Genomic DNA, 13088 nt, shown 5'->3' on the forward strand with positions numbered 1-13088 from the left:
AAAAGAATCTGTGTATATATCTCTAACCTGTGTCCTGTCTCTTCTAGAAAAAAAAAGTTAGACAGAATCTGTGTTTAATATCTCGAAACCTAGTGGACCTGTCTCTTCTAGTAGAAAAAAAAGTTAAAGAATCTGTGTATATATCCCTTTTACCTGTGTCTGTCCTCTTCATAGAAAAAAAAAGAGGTTTAAAGAATCTGTTTAATATATCCTTTACCTGTGTCTGTCCTCTTCTAGAAAAAAAAAGTTAAAGAAATCTGTGTATATAACCCTTACCTGTGTCCTGTCCTTCTAGAAAAAAAAGTTAAACAATCTGGTATATCTCCCTTACCTGTGTTACTGTCGTTCCTCAGTAAAAAAAAGTTCAAAGAAATCTGTGTATATACCCCCTTACCTTGTAGTCCTGTCTCTTCTAGAAAAAAAAAGTTAAAGAATCTGTGGTATATATCCCTTAACCTGTGTCTGTCCTCTTCTAGAAAAAAAAAGTTTAAAGAATCTGTGTATAATATCCCTTACCTGTGTCTGTCATCTTCTAGAAAAAAAAAAGTTAAAGAATCATGTGTATATATCCCTTACCCTGTTGTCTGTCTCTTCGTAAGAAAAAAAAGTGTAAAGAATCTGTGTATACTATCCCTTACCTGAGTGTCTGTCTCTTCTTGAGAAAAAAAAAGTTAATACAATCTGTGCATCTTACCTGTGTGCTGTCTCCCGTAACGGCTGGCGGAGCCCTGGGCCTTGTCGTAATGAAAATAAAAGAAAAAGAGGAACGGCGACGTACGACGTTACAATCTGCCTTTGTTTAGGGCCACTGCTTCCTGTACACAGGGCCTTGATCAACATCGATCAGGTGGTTTCGTGGACAAAACATAAAGAATCAACAATTTTAGGCATTAATCACTCATGAACTCGATGTACAGGGTTAAACTAATCCATTGATTATTCTGTCTTAGTCATATTTTGCCAGTTATCTCCCTTGGCAGTAGATATTGTATTAAATATGACTTTAATTAATTTGTAGAGCGAAATTTACATCTTTTTTTTCCCAGAAAAGTATGATGTTTATGCTCGCAAACACATGAAGTTCACGACATCAATACCTACCTGCAAGGACAGAATAACTCTGATTATATGCAAAATACCCGAATAACCAACTACCAAAGACATTGACCATTTCAATATCATACAAGAAATTAGAAGAATCGATAAGCACCTGCCAAGGAATTATTCATATAAATAATGTTTTTCTCTTCTTTCCTTTTTCTATTGTAAACAAATGATAATTGAGAAAAATGAAAGATAGATTCCATATAACTGTTTTATTCTCTTCTTTTCTTTATTTGTATTGTAATTTGATTATGAGAGGGAAACCAGGCATGACACTCAAAACTGGCTTTACTTTCATTCATGGTATAAAGAGACAGAACCTGGACAACCAAGAAACTACCGGTTTTCTCTCGGACAATAGAGTCGCACGCTTTGTACAATCCAGCGGTCAGCATGTTGTCTCTGATGTGTCCCAAAAATGCGTAACACGCACTGTGCACGCACCGTTACATAAGTGAAGGCCCCTCTGAATTAAAAGTCCCTGCACCCCACGGTAACCCTCTGAAGCAACTACGGAGGCTGTGAACTCTAGCTAATAGCACGTGCGATGCTTATCGATCGATTAGAATCATGGTACTGTCTGTAAACTTGTTCTTGTCAAGAACTATAGCAAATAACACTCCCAACCACTGTAAATATCTTAAGCAAAATTGATTTTGGTCATTTTCATGGGCGTGAGTTTACTCTGCAAATAGACGTCCAGACATCTTGTGAGGTAGAACAAACAAGGCCGGCCGTTACGAAATTCACGCTTACTCTCTCCTCATATTTCACACATTGCCGGTTGACAATGCTGTTCCCTCAATATTAAGACATGTGGATTTTTTACTCTGAAATTACCCTTTGACATATGTAAGCGCTATTAGTTATATTTGCTACCTAACCGTCTACTGTGAAATATTAAAATCAGGAACTATCATTAACCTGAAAATAGACTTTATTCAGACCGTTGCTAGAGCGTAACTTTGCCATCCCAGTGATGCAAGTCACCGAAGCCCTTATTTTGTAAACTTCCGGAATATGATTTCGTGGTATTCATACCGCAGATAGAAGATCGAAACGAAGATGCACTTTTTTTAGTCACGGACTGTTTGATGCTATTTCTAACAACGGTATAATGTTCTATATCAAAGCATGGTAAGTCAGCACTGTAACTAGACTGCCGATTATTTCAATTGTGGAGCCTATCAATCGACAGGATGCCCTTGGCATATACATATGTTTGACCGTGTGTAATATGTTTTGTGCAAGTACTAATATAGCACTTTATCCAGATATTGTTTTGACTTATCGTGCGGACATTTCTTTCACTCAAAATTTTTTTTAATACGAATTTTAAACATTATTGTGAGATATTAAAATTGTATTGTAAGAAATTATTTGTGATATTAAACGGATCACGATAAATCTATTATATATAAAGAAATCATATTCCTGATCGAGCGCTTGCACTCAATTATGTGAGCTAAAGCCACAAATGCTGAGTAAACTTGTCATGCTGATCTTTATTTCAAGAATGTCTTTTCACTACAAATACAACATAATTATAATAGTGAAAAATATAAATAAATTAAATACTACTACATATGTCTGTATGGCTTTAAAAAAATGTGCCCCCTTCCCTTCCACGAGCAAACTTTTAAATGACTTCCTTGGTATCATATTTAATTTTCACATGTATTCTTACTGAATTTTGCATCATGGAGGAGTTCCATAACCTTTCTATATCATGGCCCTGAATAACCAGCATACTTTTATAGGTGGCCCTAATAACCAGCATGCTTAATAGGGCGGATAACGTAAAAAAATATGGTACGAGTACAATACCATACAGGTATCAACAAAAGATACAGATACAATATATAGTGATACTTTTAAAGAAATATACCAGCTGTCTAACATTATACTACATACAGATTTCATTTGTTTTAACATTGTATTATATATTTGTGTTAAACTAATAATACAGTATTGTAATAGCCAAATCATGACTTCTCCTAACTACTTTTGTAGCGGAAATGAAATCACCTTCTGACAGTCAGTGATATCTTTTCCGCTACAACAGTAAGATAGCTAGATTTCTCCTTGACTTGATAAAATTTAACATCTTTCTCAGTTATAATATTGAGTTATAATCGAGCGGTAACAATACAAATACGATCAGGAGAAATGACAAAAATGTTTTAAACAATAACGAAAGTTCCAAAAAATTTTCGGTGGAGTGATGAAGCGAATCTAAATTTATCCCTTACAAAAATCGACAACCAAATCAAGAGGGCACTTAAGCGTAATCTATGAACATTTAATGCCAAACAAGGCGAGTTATATAAATAAAAAACATGTTCGAACCTTTTACTTAAAGCTTTTGCAAATCCAGGCAGGTCATCTTTGTTGAACGACGAGTAGGATGCGGTCAGCAGCGGTTTTACGCTTACTGAGACCATTTCATCCCTGGACTCGCAGCCATTTTTTCTGTAGCTTCCGGTTTTAACCACAAATATGTCCCCCCATAATGGTTCCGACATGAGGAAATACGCAGGATAAGATTTATCATTTGATAAATTTATAAGTCTTATAATTCGTTAAAGTATGGATTTCATAGACAAGAAAATTTAATTCTCAAACAAAATTGAAATCATTTTATCGAAACGCACATTGATGCACTGACGGAAACACGGTGATCAACAAAGTATATGCCCGCTATTATTATACCGGGTATGAGTTACTGCCCACTTTACCACCATCCATACTAGTAGATGGATTGCTATCGGAGGCGGAAACAAGTTTAGATAAATAGAGTAAACTTAATTATAGTTTACTTCTCCTTCTTTTTACATTAAAAACAAATGATAATCATGGTTTTTTTATAATAACAAAATATGCCTACTGTATAGATTTTGAAATGTTGGAACTTTTTTGAATTCGCGAGAATTCGATTAAAAATCAAGAAAACCAACTTGTACATTTAGGCTGTTACACAGGCGCGGATCAAGGGGGGGGCGGACCTCCGGCGTACGCCCCCCCTAAAATAGGAGAGAGAAAAAAAAGAAGAAGGGAAAAAGAAAGAGGGGAGGGAAGGAAAAGAAGGAAGAAATGAAAAAATAGAGGGAGAAAGGAAAAGGGGAAAAAATAAGGAATTAGATAAAGAGTGAGAATTAGACAGAAAGCTCCATTTCCTACCTTTATCGTTGGATGCTTATCATTTTAAAATCTAAATGTATTCGACTTTGTGGTACATACATGCATGAACATAGATTTTATCTCCATCGCTTAAAAGGTACAATGTAAATCCTTCAAGTATTAACTTTTTCCTAAAAAAAAACCGATAAAATCCCAATATATTAGATAATTTATTGTCATTAATATTCAATATTGACAGGTTATATCTCGATATCCTTAGCAAATAAAAGAAAAGGGGGAGGGGGTGGGTATAAGGAATTGTAGCTGGCCATGAGTCTTCGCTGGTTGACTATATGCCATGCCCTTCGTTCTCCAGGTTGTAAATGACATATTACACATTTTTGATTCAGCATTAAAGTCCTGTATTAAATCCGACTATCAATTCACAAATGTGTGCACACTTTCAAAACGCCAGTTACAAGATTACTACTGACGGTCGAATGCTTCTAGAAGCTTTTTATTTGTCCTAAGAAAATGTGTGTAAAGAAAAAAAAGTGTGAAAATCAAACCAAATGGAGAACCAAATGCAACAGAAAATGAGAGCTTCTAGGGGTCTGGGTGCACACCATGGCCAGATGCCTTCCTTTTTTGTTTCAACAAAAACATAGCTTACCCGATAATGTTATAAGATGGGACAAACGATGTTAAAAAATTAATGCACATGACAAAAGGCTCCCTATTAGAAAACAGGATGATAGTAATAATTCCAGGCAGCGTCTGGCCATAGACAGACCACTAGCCTTCTTTTCTGTCATTGTCCAATACACGAATTATGAAGATTGTGTATGTTAGTGAAAATAAATTATCTAATCCGACAGATAATTACGGTGGCTGGAAGCGGACATGAAATAAATAAGATTATTGCGTGGGAACGAAATACTATTGCGTTCGAACGAAATATTTTTGCGTGGGAACGAAAAATACTATTGCGTGGGAACGAAATATTATTGCGTGGAACGAAATACTATTGCGTGGGAACGAAATATTATTGCGTTCGAACGAAATATTATTGCGTGGGAACGAAATATTATTGCGTTCGAACGAAATATTATTGCGTTGGGAACGAAATATTATTGCGTGGGAACGAAATATTATTGCGTTCGAACGAAATAATTATTGCGTGCGAACGAAATAATTATTGCGTGCGAACGAAATAATTATTGCGTTCAAACGAAATAACTATTGAACTCTCATTATCATACTTGGATGATATGACAGTAATCATGCCACCGTAGTAAATATGATTAAGATATGGCCTACAACTTATGAAACGGCACCTTATCTAAAAAAAGAAGTTTTCCTTATCTTTAACGATTTAAAGTCTTGTTTATTGTATTATACTTTATATATCTAATGAAATACACGTACCTATGATGGCGTACAGGGGACACTATACATGTCTATAATTGTGTCTTTCTTGTACGTACAGCATATATATATATATAGTATCTTGTACATTATGAACAACTTAGTATAATAAACTTGTACGTACAAGATACTGTAATAATTTTTGTAAGATATGAAGTTGTACGTACAAGATAATAATTTGTAGGTACAAGATACTAGGTTGTACGTACATGATACAACGATGTACATGTACGTACAGACGTTTGTGCATACGTACGTACAAATGTACACGATACTGTAAACAATAGATACTAAAAAGATACTTAAAGTTTAAACGTAAAAGATAATAATCTGTATGGACATGATTATAAAACTATATATTGGTCCTAACACGCTGCCGTAAATAAAAGCAGTAGATGTGCTTTTATATTACTGTGTATATGACTTTAATACATTATGCTCCAATGTTTCCATTTGAATGTGTGCAATTGTGTTACAACGAAAGTTGTTTTTGTATCAATACTTAGTCAACTATTTTAAAAAGTAAAACAATGAATTTACATGACTTTCTCTGCAATTTTAATGCAAATCATTGAAGGCAAAATGCTGAAATAGAATACAAATCCAAATAAAACATGCAATAAACTTTAAATTATGGTTTTTCGAAGCAAAATATACTTTTATAAAATATACCTTATTAAGAAGGTTTCCAAAAAACCACTTTAAATGACCAATTACAAAGAATATTGAATATGAAATTGCAGACTGCCACATATGAAATGGCCAAAGGTAAACCGTTGATATTTCGTTCCCACGAAATAATTATTTCGTTCCCACGAAATAATTATTTCGTTCGAACGCAATAGTATTTCGTTCCCACGCAAAAGTATTTCGTTCGAACGCAATAATATTTCGTTCCCACGCAATAGTATTTCGTTCCCACGCAATAGCATTTCGTTCCCACGCAATTAATATTTCGTTCCCACGCAATAGTATTTCGTTCCCACGCAATAATCTTATTTATTTCATGTCCGCTCCCAGCCACCGTAGATAATGTATAAAAGTAAAAGCTTATATCGTTAAAAAAGTTCACATACATTTTTATTAGTCATATAAAAAACCTTCAATAGGCGACCCCTAGCTGCAATATTGTAGCTCAAAAGTATTTTAGACTGAAAATGGTGTCTTCTTTAGAGCTACAATTGTTCCTTATTACTGCAAATGGAGCAAAGTGATGATTATGTAAACCATTATAAAACGTTTGTTTTACATTTTATCGTACTTGTTTGATATAGCTTACCTACTAGGCAATAAAAACGAACCACATAAAATATCAAATTCTCATCGAGGCATTATTTGTTTACATTATACATATGAAGGTCTTTCAGAAGGGAATTTATACGGCAAGTTCACAAAATGTGATTTTGACGTTTTATGAGCGGTACGGTAGATAGTAAGCATGGTATTTATGTTTGTTTTGGACAAAAATAATATGTAAATGCATAGTAGGCCGGGTACGTATATTCGTTCTAGGCGGCCCCAGACCCTCATCCTTTTCTTTGCTTCGTGCCTCTATAAATATTTAGATTTTAGGCAGTGCAATTCTGTAACTTTATATTCAAAATATGACATTAGACGTCAAAAATAATAAACGAACATTTTTACATGGCTTCAAATATTTTTTGGAAAAAGTGTACATGAAGTCCTCAGAAAGCAGGATTTATTAGCATTTATTCGAGGCTTCTGGGGGCCTAGGCGGCCCCCAGACCCCCACCCTTCTTCGCTTTATGTCCATATAAATATTAAGATTTTGATATTGCAATTCTGTAAGTAAAAAATTAAATCAAAACTTCAAATAAAAAAAATATGACACTTGACACGAAAACCATAAATAAACATCTTTAAATGGCTTCAATTATTTTCTGGAAAATGTGTTCATGAAATCCTCAGAATGCAGGATTTTGCACCATTTATTCTAGAGCTTCTGGGGGCTTAGGCGGCCCCCAGACCCCTCGCCTGATTTGCTTGGTCACACGCCCCCTCTAACCTCAAAACCTGAATCCGCCCCTGTTACATATTTACTTTTTAAATCGTTGAACAAGGTTAACTAATGTGTTTTTATTAAAACAAACATACCTTTATATTCCCACTCCGTGCAAGATAACATCAACTTCGCTAGCCAAGGGTAGTTTCAGTATCAACTGATCATGGCTAGCGAAGTTGAGAGGACGTTTTACTTACACTTTCTATCTGAAACATGTCTGTATTTTTCGTTCATCGTGCATATTACGGTGTTGAAGTTCTTTGAAATGTAGGTTGTTGTAGTCGTGTGATAAAAAGTATCTTAAATGTGTGTATATTTCAAAAGTGATTTTATGAAAGTCGTTTCGAAGTATATCTTTTTTTGTTATATATATATATATATTTTCGCATACAATCTCCTCATCCTCGATACTCTAGGGGTATATTATAATATAGTATCCATACATGGACTATATCATTGCAAAACTGAAGGCAACAGAAGACACAGGGAATGTGGTTCAAAATAATTAAATAACGGTACACTGTGGTTTGACTGCGTGGCTTTGAAGTTGAGCGTCGCTCTCTTTGTAATCTTTAATTATCTTCTGCGATTGGCTGATATATAAAGTCAGTGATAATAACCCCTGGAGTATCGAGGATGAATATATTGTATGAAATGAACATAATGATGTAGTCCAGGGGAACCCTGGAGTATCGAGGATGAACATCTTGTATGAAATTAACATAATTCGTTTAATATCCTTAGAAACTCCTTCAGGGACCTCTTGTTTATAGACAGTGTTTTTCTTGGCTATAACTAGGCTACTTTCAAGTATACGGCTTTATAAATATAAATCTAAGTATGATATTTGAGACCGATTAATATGCAAGCATGACAATAAACCATTTTCCCTTTTTTGTCCCTTAAACTTTACATATTCCAAGATTCTAGCATCAATAATTTGGTTGGTATTTTGCAATGCCAGAACGCGACCTCTAACGGTGCCTGGCTGAAATGAAGGTGAGACTCTTTTTTTCTACCCTCCAGAACTCAAAATGTTGTAAAGCCCAATGGTATAACTATATTTCGATCGTAACCTCGGGTACAATATCCCTATCCCTCATATCTATATATGAAAGAGTCTTCTTGCTCCGTTCTATATAGGATCTAACATCATCAAGGCCATTTATTAGATGTCATTTTCCCGCCTCTATCAACCCACCACTATCCCCCACCCCATTAGAATAAACCCAAAACCATGAAATGAAGCATGAAGTATGCATGTATCGAAAGCAAAACATCTAATACATAATTTATAAACAATTATTTATTTATAAAATTAAACAACTAATATAAAAGATTAAACAATGTAACAGTATTAGTTCTTTTTAATTCTATCGTTCTACCACAGGTTTTTGATAGTAAAGCAGCCCTGCAGGTAGGGCGTTAGAATTGTACCTGCTGCCCCTATTGCATGATCGTAAAAGGCGACTAAATTTAGGATCTTATCTTTTCTATTCTTCCTAACTGACTTTATCCTTCCTAATGCCTCCCTTGGCACCGCCTCACTTTTGGCCTTTAGTTGAGCGTTCGCCCCTGTGAGGTAGGCTCTGGGTTCTGTCCCCTGGCAGAGACACACCAAAGTCTATAATAATGGTAGTTTCTGCTCCTGCTTAGCGCTCAGCAAAAAGGGAGTGGGACGACTGGTTCGCCCGTTGTCAGTATAATGTGACCGGGTGGGGTGTGTTGCTTGGTGTCTTCGGCGGCATGCTCCAGTGATATAGCACTATAAAAAAGGGCAGGAGTTTCACTATACAAGAAGACACAACATGAATATACCGCAGTCTCCCGAAACACGCACCTCGCACAACATACACGCAACACTACGCATACATGGGAGGCCGTCCTTACATGACCATAGCTGTTAATGTAGACGTTAATTAATCAAACAAACTAACAAACAAATGATTGTAAAGATATTTATTTTTATTTTTCTCACTACTTTGTTTGATTTAATTTACGTCTTATTAACAGTCAGGATCCTAAATTTAGTCGCCTTTTACGATCATTCAATTGGTGCGAAGCTGGGTACAATTTTTATGCCTAGGGCCATTTCTCTCTACACATTCACATTACATAGTAAAACTAAAACCTATACGGTTATATATATATATATATATATAGAAAATATCTTTATAGAGTCAAAAGCCGGTAGTTCTGCAGTTGGAATGTAATAGTCAACTATAAATACACGCACATACATTGATTGTATATATTTGTAAGCACGAAATGACGTTTAAGTTCCTGTGTAAAACAATGTTATAATAAATCACTGTAGAAGCGATAGATTGATATTATAATAAGACGCACGCATAATATAAAATAACAAATAAATAGATAATTTAAAAAATATTTTATGATATAAAACAAATAACATTAGCTTTTTTTGTCGGTTCATAACCCAGTCACATGTGAATGGTCCTCAAAATTCTTGCGATTCAAGACCAGCAAGGTAGGAAAGTTCCAGGAGCTGCTTCAATTCTCATATATAGAAATAAATCCACCGGAGATTAAAGATTCATATTTATATTTTTTTTCAAACAAATACACTGAATTACGATGTTCTCCATCGGATCTTGTTTTTTTTTACTCACAATTAGCTCGTATTATCAAGTGTTCAGTCTGGTATCCGGTTTTCTTAAACAATTAGCACGAATTTCATTGTCCCCCACCCACCCGTAATTCTTGTTTTTTTTACAAACAATTGTATAAAGCGTTAATTTCAAATGTCTTTTCCCCGTATCAAATGATATATATTTTTTTCTCGATCTACCTCCAGTTCAGTTGACGTAATCCGGTGCGGACACTCCATGCCTTCCTGTATAGGAATGCCCTTAAACAGGCCCTATCGGGAATAACTCCCGATTTTCCTCCAGTAGCTGCCGACCATTGAAACTGTACAAGGACCCCAGGACGGGGGTCGATTGCTACTCCCCGGAGGCGGGCGAGGATGTGAATTTTGGGGGAAATATGGAGGTGTGGACACAGATGGATGGCCACTTACAGTCAGTAAACGATGTAAATCCAAAGTGGTGGACAAAGTTTGGGAAAAACGGGTCTTCACCTGAAGAAAAAATAAAATAAGAAATTAAATTTCCATTGGATTAATCAAGCGACATATTTGTATCACATATTCGCTGCAGAAGTTGAATTAACGGCCGTATTAATTGTTTTTTAAACATATGTTAAGTTTAGTTTCAGAGAAGAAGTCGTTTATATGGAAATACCCAAAATGACCCCTTTTGACCCCGCGCCTCAGGCCCCCGGGGGTCAGCCCCATCATTTGTATAGTTTTTAATCCCTATAAGGATGCTACTATTACATTATGTGTGCTACCCCATGTTTAGTTTCAGAGAAGAAGTCGTTCATATGGAAACAGCAAAACAAGTTTACCCCCCTTTTAACTCCACCCCTCAGGGACCCGGGGGATCATCCACGTCATTTGTTGATTTTGAATCCCCAGTCTATAAGTTTATATGGAAATAGCCAAATTGACCCCTTTTGACCCGTGCCTCAGGCCCCCTGGGAGTCAGCCCCATCATTTATACAATTTTTATTCCCGCTTTATAAGGATGCCACCATTGCAATATGAGTGCTATCCTATGCTTAGTTTCAGAAAAGAAGTTGTTTATATGGAAATAGCCAAATCGACCCCTTTTGACCCCGCGCCTCATGCCCCGTTGGTCAGCCCCATCATTTGTATAATTTTGAAAATCCGCCCTATAAGGATACTACTATTGCATTATGAGTGCTATCCCATGCTTAGTTTCAGAGAAGAAGTCGTACTCGTTATAAAAACAATTTATCAATTCTTTCCGATGGTTTCATACATTTCACCATTTCCCCCTTTACAATAGAATAGGTTCAGTTTCTTAAATATGATAAATAGTTCGGTTATTTTTAGGATTTGATAACTCATTTTTCATTAACGTTGTGAAAAGTGGCGAAGTCCACCGTACAGTAAGTGGAACCCGACCACAATTACTTTCACCATATGTTTTTCTAAAGAAAATGACATATTTTAAAATTTTTTGCAAAACATTCCATTCAACTGAGACTGAGTTATTTAGGGTGAAGCCGGAGAGTCGAGTTAGAAAGTGTCCCAAAACCCTGCTCTTTTTCAGGATAATTTCACCTACAGTTTGTACATGTCACAAGCCTACATTGCATAATAAATTAAACGAACTAACTCACAATATCTTTTTAAAACATATATTGCTTTTCCTTATATTCATAGTGCTCGAACGATAGATTTGCTGAAATATTATTTTTTTTGTAATCATATCATGAAAACAATTTGATAATAATTTGTTAAGATCAATATGCATTGATATGTGTATCAGAAGACAATGTTAACATTCTGGTCATCGAAACCTAAATGTTAAAATATCAACTATTATACATAAATATTACTCTTTAGCTGATTATTTCAATGTGTAACGAAGTGGTGAAGTAAGGCTATTTTATTCTTATATTATAAATAGTGTTTTAGAAATATGTGTAGATTCCCTATTCGACTGGTCTTTTTGTAGGAGCTAAAGTATTTGGAAAGTTCTTTTATGTTTCAATTTAGATACGCATTCACATCGCTATGTCACAGTGATATAGTTCCATAATTAAAATGGTTTGATTTTGCCAATTAAGCGTTCTTTCATTGAATATAAACGATAACAGTAACGTGGAATATAAACTCAAAGTATGCTGATATTAACATATTTGGTTTTATTATTTTTCTGGATTTTTTGTCACTTCTCATTGGTCAAAAACACGCCACGTGCTCACCGATAATATACAAATATAGCATTTTGATGAGGTCGATACATGGTTATATCGACCAAAGAAAAAATATTGACCGAGGACGTAGTCCGAGGTCGATATTTTTTCTGTGGTCGATATAACCATGTATGGACCGAAATCAAAATGCTATATTTATTTTATTATTTTTCTGGATTTTTTTACATTTTGAAATGAGTGCAAATCTAAATAAGCATCGCATTGTAAATTCTGCTTTGTTATGACAGTTACAATCTTATGATTTTGTAACATGTTTAATTTAAGAACAACATACGAAAACAGTATCAATTGATGCACTTCACGCTTTTATTACATGCACCCGGTACATGCGTTCTTGTCAATTGCATACATGTACATGTACTCGATTATACCTGTAGTTCCATGTCGGGACACAGTCAATTAAATGTGTAGTTTTGTTCTCCGTTGAAATAATCCACTTCGACGCCAAACATATACTAAAAGATTCAGATTGACATGAACATACATTCTATTATGCTTAGTACTCCATTTCGTAAAATAAAAAATCGTATACATACTGTACGATTAGCTTAATTCGGCCTAATGTTGTTACTAGTCTAGG

This window comes from Argopecten irradians, chromosome 4 (genome assembly GCF_041381155.1).
Source record: "Argopecten irradians isolate NY chromosome 4, Ai_NY, whole genome shotgun sequence".
In the NCBI taxonomy this organism is placed as follows: domain Eukaryota; kingdom Metazoa; phylum Mollusca; class Bivalvia; order Pectinida; family Pectinidae; genus Argopecten; species Argopecten irradians.